This window comes from Onthophagus taurus, chromosome 3 (assembly GCF_036711975.1).
Source record: "Onthophagus taurus isolate NC chromosome 3, IU_Otau_3.0, whole genome shotgun sequence".
Taxonomy (NCBI): Eukaryota; Metazoa; Arthropoda; class Insecta; order Coleoptera; family Scarabaeidae; genus Onthophagus; species Onthophagus taurus.
The window spans coordinates 6,654,607-6,667,331 of NC_091968.1; the positions used below are offsets into that span (position 1 = coordinate 6,654,607).

Below are 12,725 nucleotides of genomic sequence, written 5' to 3' on the forward strand. Positions count from 1 at the left end.
AAGTGTCTTTGTTGTTAGAAAGTGATTTTAAAAGTAACTTCCGGTTATACACTGTTAAGTAGAAGACAAAGGAAAACACTTAATAACCTAGTGAAAGATACAATTCCGTGTGAATCCGTAACATTGTCGATTTCATCCTTTCACTTATGCAAAAACTACCGGACGAAAGAATCCCAAAAAAATCCTTTTCTTTCTTTGTTTTGCTTTCATTGCTAAAATCCTTTCAAAACAGATCGGAACAGTTTATCTTCATGTAACTCCTCGTGAATCTATCGTCACGATTTCTAATAAATTGCGCAAATTGCGGAAGAGATTTGATTATTTTTCGGGTTTCTAACTTATATTTTCAATTAGAACAAAGATCTTTGCCGAGAATATAATTTTCGAACTTGAACTGAAACGAGGACAACTCCTCGTCTTAAGTAAACTTGTCGTGTAGAAGGTCGCTTTTCTACTCTTCTTATAAAGAAACTGTTACACGTCTTCTTGCAGAATTACGAGGTAACCGGTTAGCAACTCTGCCAAAAATTATTATCTTCCAACAAATTAGTCTGCTTGAAAAATTACTTTGCAGAAGAAATAGCTTTTTAAATGAAAATTTATTTTCATCGTTATCGTTTCAACTGGAGTGGAACCTGTCGTGTTTGATAAAAAATTATCCATCGGAAATGTAGAAATAGTTTCCCTCAAGTTTACGTAACTTGAATTTACGTTATAATCCAACTGGAACGGGTCTTTTTAAAATTAATGATATTCGCGGTACATCTGTTGGTCGTCAAACTTAACGTTTTCTAAAATGTTTTTTTTCTTCTTGACTAAAGGAATTTTATGACTTCCTTTTATTCGTACATTTACTTTATTTTCCAATTTACAATACTTTAGCGATCATTTTCAATTTATAATATAATACATTTATTTGTTTACTTGCTGTATACTTCACTTGCTCAGAGGTACCGGGTATTTCATATAATTCCCAATATACAGTACGCGCGTAATGTATGGAAGCATGAAGAAATCTTTAATGACTTGATCAATTTGAACAAAAATTTGTGTGTATAGCTTACATAACTTTGCATTTGAATTTAAATTTTCTATAAAATCTTTTTCTTTTAAATGAGACACTGTATATTTTTAAATTTTATAAAAGATATTTTTATTACCTATTCAGTGATATATTTGTATACCTAGGGTTGTAAATGTAATTGCTTAGAAATTACGATTTACAATTACCATGAAAGAACAATAAATCTGAAACAGAAACAAAGTACATGGTATCATAAGTTACATAAACACAATAGAACAAAAAGAACTAAAAACACACTAAAAGAAATTTTCAATATGATTTCCTTGTCTCTGAAAACAGAAACCAATTCAGAGCAAAACCTCACTTAAAACATTTTGAATGGTTCCTGGTGATATAAGCGCTATTTCTTCTGTAATTCGATCCTTTAGTTGTTTTATGTTTTGCGGCCTATTCACGTAAATTTTACCTTTTAAATAATCCAGTGGTGTTAAGCCGGGAGATCTATTTTGCAGTGTCTAGAAAGTCACGGACATCTCGTAAATAATGAGGGGTTCCATCTTGTTGAAACCAAAACAGTCATATCATCTGGAAAGCGTCTGGCTAATTCCGGAATTAATTCTAATTCCAAAAATGCCCAGTACTGTTCCCCAGTTAGGGTAGCCTTTGAAAGAATAAGGTTCAATAATTTTATAATTGGAAATTCTTACCTATACATTAACTTTTTGACGATACTGTGTATGTGTCTCCATCTTCCAGCGAGGATTTTCGTTTGACCAATATCTGCAGTTCTGCCTGTTGACTGTACCATTTCAAAAGAAAGTTGGGTTATCGTTTAATCGATCCAATATTGTCTCGTAAAACTACATACTCCAATCTGGATCATCTTCTTTCAATTTTTGAACAAATTGTACTTTATAAGCCACTATGTTTTCCGCTGATGGGTTGGGTGAATTTGCAGAGTATTTCGTCTCGGTTTTCGTAGATGGTACCATTGACCGTTCAATGGTCTTCGGTGGCCAGGGTGTTTTACCTTGGTTCTCTGCTGACGCAGTCCTTAATGTTTTGACCCATCTTGCTTTTTGAGGAAGTTTGCTGTCGAACTTGTGATCCCACTTTTTCTTATTTTTTCAAAATCCTTACTCGAAGGTAGTTTTCCAAGCGTGTGGAAGACAGCTTTTTTCGTTCCAATATTTAAATCCGGGAATAGACAGTTGGTATCTAATTACTATCCTCTCGTCTATTCTCAAGGTTTTTGAAAAAATCGTTTACGATTACTTTAACCACTCTATTGCTCACTCTCTCATTACTGAACAACGTGGTTTCTTGCCTGGACGATCGGTTGAGTCTAACTTAGTGTCTTATGTTAACTTTATTCATTCTGTGATTCTTAAATGAGGACTCACAGGTTGACGCAATTTATACCGATTACTCTAAAGCCTTCGACAAGATTGACTATGGAATTCTTATACGAAAGCCGTCCTCCTTTAACATTCCTGCCGGCATTGTACGTTGGATAATGTCATATCTATCGGACAGAAGTCAGGCAATTAAGTTGGGTAGCTTTCTACAAGACTATAAACCCATCTCATCTGATGTACCTCAGGGAAGTCACCTTGGGCCTACATTATTTCTAATTTACATAAACGACATTTCTTCTTGCTTTAAATTTTCCAAATTCCTGCTCTATGCGGATGATAATAAAATATTTATCAGAGTCAGCTCTAGTCATGACTGCCTGAAGCTCCTTTATTTGAACTATGACTAATGCCAAAAAAAAGGTTACATGGAAACGCTATCCCATTAATTTTGATTACAACTTTAATGGTAGATCTATTATCTCTACTTAGAGAGTGAAGGATCTTGGCATTATACTTGATGCCAAATTGAGATATCTTAATTAGTGACACTTAATAATGTGAAGCTTCACATTGAATTCAAGGTGGCGAAAGCCCTGTATAACCTAGGGTTTGTTATCGGAATAAGTAGATACTTTACCAATTTTGCAAGTATTAAATCCCTTTATATGACATTTGTTAATAGCGTATTATCCTATGGTTCTATAGTGTGGAATCCTATGTATGCGGTGTATCGTGATCGCCTATCGTATCTGCGATTACGATAGGCGTTGCGTAGTCTTCAACTTATTGTCTCTGCAGCAACGTCGAATTGTTTCTGACTTGATCTTCCTTTTCAAACTTGTTAATGGCATGCTGGATACCCCCCGAACACCAACCTTTATCAAAACTCGCCATTAGTTCGAATTCTTAATTCCTGTAACCAGGGCTTCAACCATGTATATTATGTAACACTTTTTTTTTGTATTAATTTTTCGTTATTATCAGGATGTTTTGTTGAGGATATTCTCCCTATATGCATCCCGAATATGTAATAAATAAATAAGGATGCCATTTTTCTTTCTTAAGGATCTTGCGTAAGGAACTTTGCCTAATTTTATTCTCTATGGCAACTACTCTGCTAGGCTTATGAGGATCTTCAATCACAGACAATAAAACGTTTGCACTTCTTTTGTTTGGTACAAGATGGCGACCACTTTTCGAGCGATCACGTGTATGCCCAATTTCCTCAAATTTTTTTATGATCTTAAATACAGTACCACGTCCTATAGGCGTACTGTCTTCATACTTATTATTAAACATTTCGCAAACCTACTCATGTGTACGAGTTCTGCAACCATGAGATCAGGTTAAAAAATAACAAAATAAATTAAGTTTCTAATTTTACTTGTCACCGTATCCTTTCATTATTACAATTTCAATTCTTTGACGTTCTGTTAAATGTGCCATATCCTTCTTTATCTTGTTTCTGGTTCTAGATCTAGAGTGCTAGTGCAAAACTCGAACTAACACAAGACCGAGAACTAGAAACATTCGGATTTAGCCGCACGTCTCTCAAGACGGCTAAACCCGAATGATTGTAGTTCTAGGTCTTAGGTTAGTTCTAGTGATAGTGCTAGTATAAAACTAGAACTAACACTAGACCTAGAACTAGAAACATTCGGGTTTAGCCGAGCGCTCTGAAGACGCATGGTTAAACTCATGGAAACCGATACTTTCTAGTTTAGTTAGTTCTAGTTTTAGTGCAATAAAAGTATGCAACATAGTGATATCTTATGCTAACTAGCGCTACCTATATTTTTGTACAGGGTGTCCAAATTTCGATGGGTTTGCGGGGTATCTCAGTTATTATGAAAGATAGAAAGTTGCGGCTTTCGCGAACCTGAGCTACTTTTTTGTGAAACTTACAATGGCGCAAACCAAATTTTCATAGCCCTCTTCGTTTTTGATATACAGAGAGTGTTTAAAATTTACGATTTTCAGACACCTCCTGTATCTCTAAGGCTATTGACCTAGGAGACCTGGGGAGCCAATGCAGGAAAGTTTGAACGGCAAAAAGCTGTTTATAATCGTATTTTGTCCTCCTTAGATTTCTTTAACTAACAACCTATTTCCTGCACTGACGCTAAGTCTTAGAGGCCTATTCTGTTTAGAAGAAGTTGAGTTACTTATAGCACACATAAGCCACATAGTCTCAAAAGGTGAATGAAATTTAGTTGCTGCACTGCATAGCTGGAAACATCAGTTGATGTATATTTTAGCTCATTTTTTTCCAAAAAAAGTTTTGAATCAAACATGTCATAAGAAACAGCTGGATTTTCTTTGAAAAAAAAATCATAACTTTTCCGGATCATGAAACTAAATCGCCTTCGAACTCATTTCTTCCTCATTTCTCAATTTCAATAAATTCAATAATGTCCCTTCTTATTGACGTTATGTCATTGTCGCAATGTATCGTTTCTCCATTGTTCTTTAAGCAGTATACACTACTTTTTGAGCTCTTTCTGAACTGCATTTAACTCTACCATAACCCAGATATGTCTTTCACTAGTCCCTCCCCTATTATTATGGAAAATATTAACTTGCGTTCTTCATCCTCCTTTCTTTCCAGTCCACGCATACAAATCGCCGTATTTTGACGTTTATCAGCATACCAAATCCTGATACAATTTAGGAAATCATATAAAAAGTCATATTTTAGTTTTTCGTTCTTGACATAGTCTTAACATAGATTCCCACTTGAAATGGAATTCACATATAGAATACGTTACAAAAAAGTTAGTCACAGCAACCTACCTCATCAGAAGAATAAGGATTATCTCAACCCATGAAGCTGCTAGAACCGCCTACTTTAGTCCCTTTAATTCCATACTTCAATATGGCATTGAGGTGTGGGGATCATCGCCTCAAACTTCCAAGCTCTTAATCCAGCAAAAGAAAGCCCTTACAGCTTTGGCGTGTGCAGGACTGCGAGATAGCTACAGAAGCATATTTAAAGCGATGCAAATATTAACTGTCGCTAGCGTCTACATACTGGCGGCAGTTACCCTTCTGCATAAGAACAAAATGAGATATTCATCTCATAGTGATATCCACCAACATGACACTAGGATCGTCATTCCACAACACCGCATCAAAAGAGCACTAATTATATGTGCATAAAATTATATAATAAATTGCCACCAGCCTATTCTGAGATGCCGTTGGCCATCTTCAGAAGAAAACTGAAGTGATTGTTACTACAATACTCCTTCTACTCAATAAAGGAATAGTTAAATTGCATTTTTTATTGATTATTATTATTTTCTTGTATTGTTGACTATTGTACGCACATTTCTTTGCGACAAATAACCATTATCATTATAGTTTAACTCTAGCAATATTATTTGGCGCAAGAACTTTATGTTGTTCGATGTTTCGAAGTGAATAGCAACTAAGATGTTAGATAAGTTTGCTCCATGTCGTGTTGTTTTGTTTGCTCTGTGATTAAAGTTTTAAGCTTAACTTTAACATTTTAAGAAAATTTCCAAGAAAAAAACTTTAAACTTAAAAATACAAAATTATATAAAATTTTGTATAAAATAAACTCATTGTAAAATAAATGGAGGAAAATTGATTTTATTAAAGAAAACCTTCTTTATTATTAGAAAAGCATTCTGCATAAGAAATTTTATTCTCACCATTTTTTACAGCTTCCTCTTACTTTATCATTTATTTACTTAATTTTCCATTCTAAACCATTTGTATTGGTCGTTTATGAACTTAACTTGAAAATTATGTAGATTGGCAGAGAAAATCCCTTCCGTAGTTAAATGACGTAACATTTGCGGTCTGCAAAGTTTGAAAGGCAACAGGATAAAACGGAATAGTCCTCATATACCAAGTAGTAATCGACATTTAACAATAAATTTTCACTTTCTAAACTAGAATTTACCGCCCGATCGAGCCGTGCACCCGAGATACTCTACAATAAGCGTACAAAAAAACTTTTGCCACGTACCCGCGATGTGCCTTATAATAATTTCTTAAAAAGTTTGATTATAGGGAAAAGTTCAAAGTTGAAAAACTCGCTGGCGTTTTCTTAACTCATTACCTTTTCAATTTAACTTGACAATCTTCTCGTCGGTTGTAATTGAAAAATTGATGAACGATTAACTTAAAAAGGTACTAGATGTAATTAATTGCTTTTATATCAAGATTTTTTTTTAGAAATTGGATGATATCTTTTAAGAAGCTTGCGTTATTTTTATATAAATAAAACTTTCGCAAACGACCTTTATTTTTATTTCTTTTTCTAACCAATTTGAATAAATTTTTACATACATCCTGTTTGTGGAGTGGATATAATCCGGTCTATTTATTATAGTATCGGATTTCGTAAGATTTTTGAATCAACAAAAAGGTGAAGTCGATTAAATTCCGTTTCTAATTTGAATTTATCTGTTAGAAATTACAAAAATAACTGTAAACGAGGTTGCCTATATTCACGTTAATTAATTATTTTTTGAAAAGAATTTTTCCTGTTGAATTGATATCGAAAATATTAATCTAAAATCTCGATTTAAATTACATTAAGAGACGTCGACTATTAACAAGCAAATAACTAGCAATATCCAGCATTCCGGAAAACTTGAAAAAAAGAGGGTTGAGATTTGGAGTTGTACGCTATTGCGGCAGATAATTTGAGTTCGTAAATTAAATTCTTTCTATATTTCCCACGAGGATATTACTATTCTCGTATACATACGATAATATTAATTTTTGAATTCTCATACACACTCCTAACTCACACGTCTTGAATAACTATTGTCTACAAACTCTAACAAGGTCCTGCGAATGGCCTTTGCTTGGACCCAGAACTAGCGTAGTTCGGTGTATTCGTGAAGCTTTAATCAAACTTAATTGTTTGAATTGACGCCCGCCGACGACGGGATATAAACTTCCGCGTGCGAATCCGATCTGTTTGCGATCTGTAATGAGCTCGGGCGGCTCTCTCGTCGGTTTGGTGTTATTTATCTTTGAATAGTAGTAATCATGATTGTTGTTGGTCCACGATATGGTTTCGTTTCCCCTTAAGTGAATAATTGATTAAGTTTACCAATCTGTGAAAATAATTAAAAAGGGGTTTTAATTTACATTGATTTAAATCATGAAAATTTAAACGAAAATTTAATAGGAAAATTATGAGAAACACATTTGTTTTACTTAAATAACATTTCCATTAACTGAAAGATTTTAATCTATTTGGCTAAGTTAACGGTTCGAAATTGAATAAAACCTGATTTAAATGTTTTAATGAAGAAAAAGGTCATTTAGATTAAAATACGTGGAAAAAAAGTGTTTTAAGGATTAACCTTAATAACATTTTTTATAAAAGATTTTAATTTTATTTTCACCTTAATAAATAAATTAACTGACTTTCACACTCATTTATTATAGATTGTGCGGAATTATTATATTATTTTGAAATTGCAGTAAAGCTTCGCTAATCTGAATAAATTAAAACCAGCTCAATTCAGATTATAGAAGCATGCGGATTATTAAAGTCATATTTAAATATTTTCAAAAAAAGTCTTATAATAGTTATTTATATTACAAGTGGGCTAGAAACATAATTACAGTACGAGTGTGGAGAATTGCACGTGTAATCACACGAGTACTGTAATTATGCTCTAGCCCACGTGTGATATACAGCATTTTATCTACGACTGCTAAAAATTACTAAAAATCAATTTCTTTAAAAAAGTCTATTTGACATTTATAAAAATATTTTGAAATGATTGTTGACAATTTTGAATTGTCAGTTTCAACAGCATGTTTACTCATCTGGAATAAGTGTTTTGAAATGTAAAAACATAACAATTAATGTTTATAATAAATAGTATTGTTTCTCTGTAAGTAGATAGCACTTTTTCTTTTGTATTGTTGCTCGTTTCAATAAATTAAGTCTGTTCTGATTAGGTTAAAAATGCGTTACGTAATGAAACCAGTGCGGTAATGAACTTCATTACGTAACTCAAATCGCCTCATATGAGTGCGGTAATGATGACTTATCCAAGCAGTCGTAGATAATAGTATATTAAAAAACAAGTTTCGTAAGACACGCTTGAAATGCACGAATTCAAGTTGAAAAACGACTGGCGAAGCCACGAGTTTTTTAATGAATGAGTGCTTTAAGTCTTATGAAACGTGTTTTTTATGCTACTTTTTGTAATTCGCGTTTTTATACTTTTTTAAACAAAAATAAAGTAAATTTTGGCAATGTAGGGAAATAGGTATGTAGCAGTTGGTAACACCGGAACACTTGAAAATAGAAATTTTGAATTGACAATTAGAAACTGTCAAAACACAAAATATATTCACTTGAAAAAAATGTTTGATGTACACCTCCCAAAATAAGAGAAATTGCTCAGAGTAAATCAGAGTCATCATTGTGGACCTTGCATTCGATGCTAAGAACGTGTTTAAACATCCATAGACAAAAATTGTCACATTGACAACTAGAAAAATTAATGACCCAATGTCACCAACTTGAACTGGTTCCATAAAATGTTACTAAAATCTCATTACAGCATCGGATGCTGTAAGGAGTCTCATTACAGCACCCGTTTGAGTATTGTTATAGCTTCCATTACCGCAGCGAATTACAAAAAATTTATTTATAGATTTATTGTACTAGATAATGTGCGCAATAGATATTTTATATAGTTTATTTAGTTTGTTTGTTGCATGCAGTCTTGTTTAAATTTCATCGCGCGTTGCCGAAGAATTCTAAGGGTTGTTACGGTATTTAAATCAACTGCATTATCCTCCGCTCATTGAATATATGTACTGAAGCTTTTAATAGCTTCCTCATATTTCACTTTTAATTCGTTTTCGTTTGTCCCAGCGTCTTCATGGAGAGAACTGCCGTCGCTGCCGTCACTATCCAGCGGAACATGATCATTATCACCAACAATCTAATCGTTAACTTCTGATTGTGAAGGATGATGATCATTGTTATTTGCTGGAGCATAACACCAATTTCTTTTAATTTTTGTTCATCTTGCTCTGTTTTTTGAACCGACATCCATTTATTTTTTAGAATTGACAATAGAATGTCGTCTTCCTCATCTAATTGTCCAAATACAGTGAAATTCCCCTAATTCGAATCACTAAGGGAGCGGAAAAAAAAATTAGAAATGTCGTACCAGTATGCAACCAATATCACAGTATTGGTATTGCAATACGCGATTTGCGTATTTGGTTGCATACTTGCAATGATGACGTTGATTATGATGATTAATTGACACAGTGTATATTTAAAACAGAAACCTTAATACTATTGTAAGTAGAAAATTAATCAAATTTTTTAAAGTAATCCGTAATTTTCTTTTGGCTTAAAGTGGACAACCGCTCTTTGTCGAAAAAATCTTCTATTAAATGTAAAGAATTATGAATATTATCTGCAACATTCTCTCTTGATAATACAAAGGTTTCAAGCTTTTTAAGAGAGGAATAAGCTTAATTAAAAGTTCGAACCATACAATCACCCAAATAAAAAAAAAAATTACTTACAGAACCGATTCGAATATAAAATATTTTATTCTTTAGTAAATTCGACTTATAGAAGTAAAAGTTGAAGAAATTTCATAGTAGTTCAGTTCGAGTTACAGAGAAATTCGAGTTAATGAAATTCTACTTAGAGAGATAAGAACACATTTGAAACCTAGTCAAACGCTTTAGCTTACGAAAATTATTCAACTTAGAGGATAATTCGAGATATAGAAGTTCGAGTTAGGGGAATTTCACTGTACATTTCTCGAACATTTTGCTATTAAATAACACATCATCCTTAATAGAAATGTTTTTTTAATTCCTTTTAAATATCGTCTTCCTCTATAGATAGAACGTGTTCTAAGAGACTTTTCTGGTAATACACTTTGGTTAAATGAATTGCATTCTGATCCATAGGTTGGATAAGTGGAGTACAATTGGGTGGCAGAAACATTGTTATAATTTCACCATCATCGCTTATTAGTTCGGTTTAAGATGCATGACTTGGCACATTGTCGATTAACAAAATTGGTTTACCACTCAGATTATTTTCTGCTTGGAATTATCTAACTTGTGTAACGAAAGACTCGTGAAACTATTTCACAAAAAGAACTGAGATCATCCAAGCATATTAATTCCGATTAGCGAATCTGTTACCAATTCGGATTACAAAGGACATAATACAAATTTTACGTTTTCTAATTTTGTTTGGATTACAAGGGAATTAGGATTTGGGGATGTTCGAATTAGTGGAGCTTTACTGTAGTTTATTTAAGATCTTTACTCTCTCGTTTTGACATAGAATACATTCCTCATGATACCAGCCTCAACTGACGATTTCGTGTTGATATATCAAATCCAGTCTCTTATAATAAGACATTTATTTCCAACCCGCAGAGGTCGCTTGAGGGCTAGAATCTTCTAAGTAAACGATTTCGTGTTGATATATCAAATCCAGCGCCTCGCCCGCAAACGACCTCGGCGATTTGAGGCGAAATCGTTCCTTATACAGGGTGTTTCATGAGGAATGGTACATACGTTAATATGTTATAGATTTGTTCATTTTAAGCAGGAAAGTTCCTACAAATATGTACTCAATGCTCAAAAGTAACAGATACAGCCAGTTCGAATATCCCACCGCCTAACTCGATGCACTTGGCTGATCTCTTGAGGATATCACGCACTGTGCTGCGTAATTTATCCTGATGTGCCTTGATTCGTGCAGCACTGGCCGTAATACGAGCGATTAGCTCATCACGCGTTTTACTTTTACTTGATAAACATCGCTTTTCAGCCATCCCCACATTCTCCTGGCAAAGTCTGTTGGTTCAATGTGTTGTACTGGTTGAACGCAATGTTCTCCATAGCTCCCTTGCGACTTACAGATTCTACTACTCTATCTTTACCAAACACCAACACCAAACTTTTTTCTGGATTCAAAATTAATGAATGCTTTGTTGCGTAATCTGACAGACGCAGCAGATCCTCGTTAATACTAGCTACTACTGTGCCTAACTGGTCTCTAGGAAAATTAAGGTAGACTTGAGTATCATCGGCGCATTGGTGAACATCAGAAAATTTAAAACACTTGGGTAGCAAGAACGTATAGATACACAAAAGTAATGGTCCTAATACGGAACCCTGGGGAACACTCCTTATCACATCTGAAAAACCAGAATACTCACCATTCAACTTCACACATTGTCTACGATTGGTTGAGTAGCAATACATCATCTCAACAAACGACTCATCACAACCAACATGTCGAAGAACTGCCAACAATACACGATGGTTGACAGTATCAAACGCTTTGCTAAAGTCCAAAAGAACCAATATGCTGAGATCATTGTCAGCTTTTACTCTTATAAGGTCATCCGTAACATGTAATAAAGCAGTTGTACAGCTCCGACCAGGGACGAACCCAGATTGACAATCAGGCAGAATATTATTAAGGTTCAAATGTTCTCTCAACTGATCACCTATAATCTTTTCCAATATTTTACTGAGAGCAGGTAGTATACTTATAGAACGCAGATCTTTATAAGCTGTTGGCGAAGAATTTTTTGGTAGTGGAAGCACGAACTCTATGCAACTGTTCATTATATGTGTGATATAAGGAAGTATACGAGAAAGCATCATCCCAATAATCTCAATGGAAATGCCATCTGACCCAACAGATTTGCTTTTTATACTTTGTATTATTTTTCGCATCATGTATAAACGAATGCCAGCCTAAAGTTCATACCTATATTGTCAAATGCGGTATTATTGTGATTATCAATGAGTTCATCCTCACCATTCTCATCATTATTTATGATAGGGACACCATCAAGAAAAGCGGCATTAATTTCAGAAGCATTCATTAAAGTGATTGGTATTTGACTTTGATTATTTCGCACAGCATTAATGGATCGAATAGCACTCCATAATTTACCACCACTGGTCTGATTGTGAGAGTGCAGATATTCAATATAGGCCTTCTTTTCATTACGTAACGCAAGTGTTGTATAATTCCTTAACTGTTTGTAATAATCCCAATGAGCAGCAATTTTAGTTTTTCTAAACCTCGCCTTAGCTTTATTTCCCAAATTCTGTAATAATCTGATATTATCTGTCAACCACGGCATCCTCGGCCTAGTAATCAGTGCCGTCTTTACCGGTGCATGTAAATTAAACAAATCTAAGACTGTTTGGTTAAAAAAGTTTACTTTATGTTCAACATCAAAGTGTTTATTTAAGTCTTTTATAAAAATACGTTTAGTCTCAAACCGCCGAGGTCGCTTGCGGGCGAGGCGCTACAATCCTCTAAA

General features: G+C 34.0%; 1 protein-coding gene across 1 annotated transcript in view; it reads left to right on the plus strand.

Moving 5' to 3' along the window:
* The window catches only part of LOC111413462 (tudor domain-containing protein qin), a 104,689-nt gene that overhangs the window by 29,901 nt on the left and 62,063 nt on the right, over positions 1–12,725 (plus strand). The window lies entirely within an intron of this gene.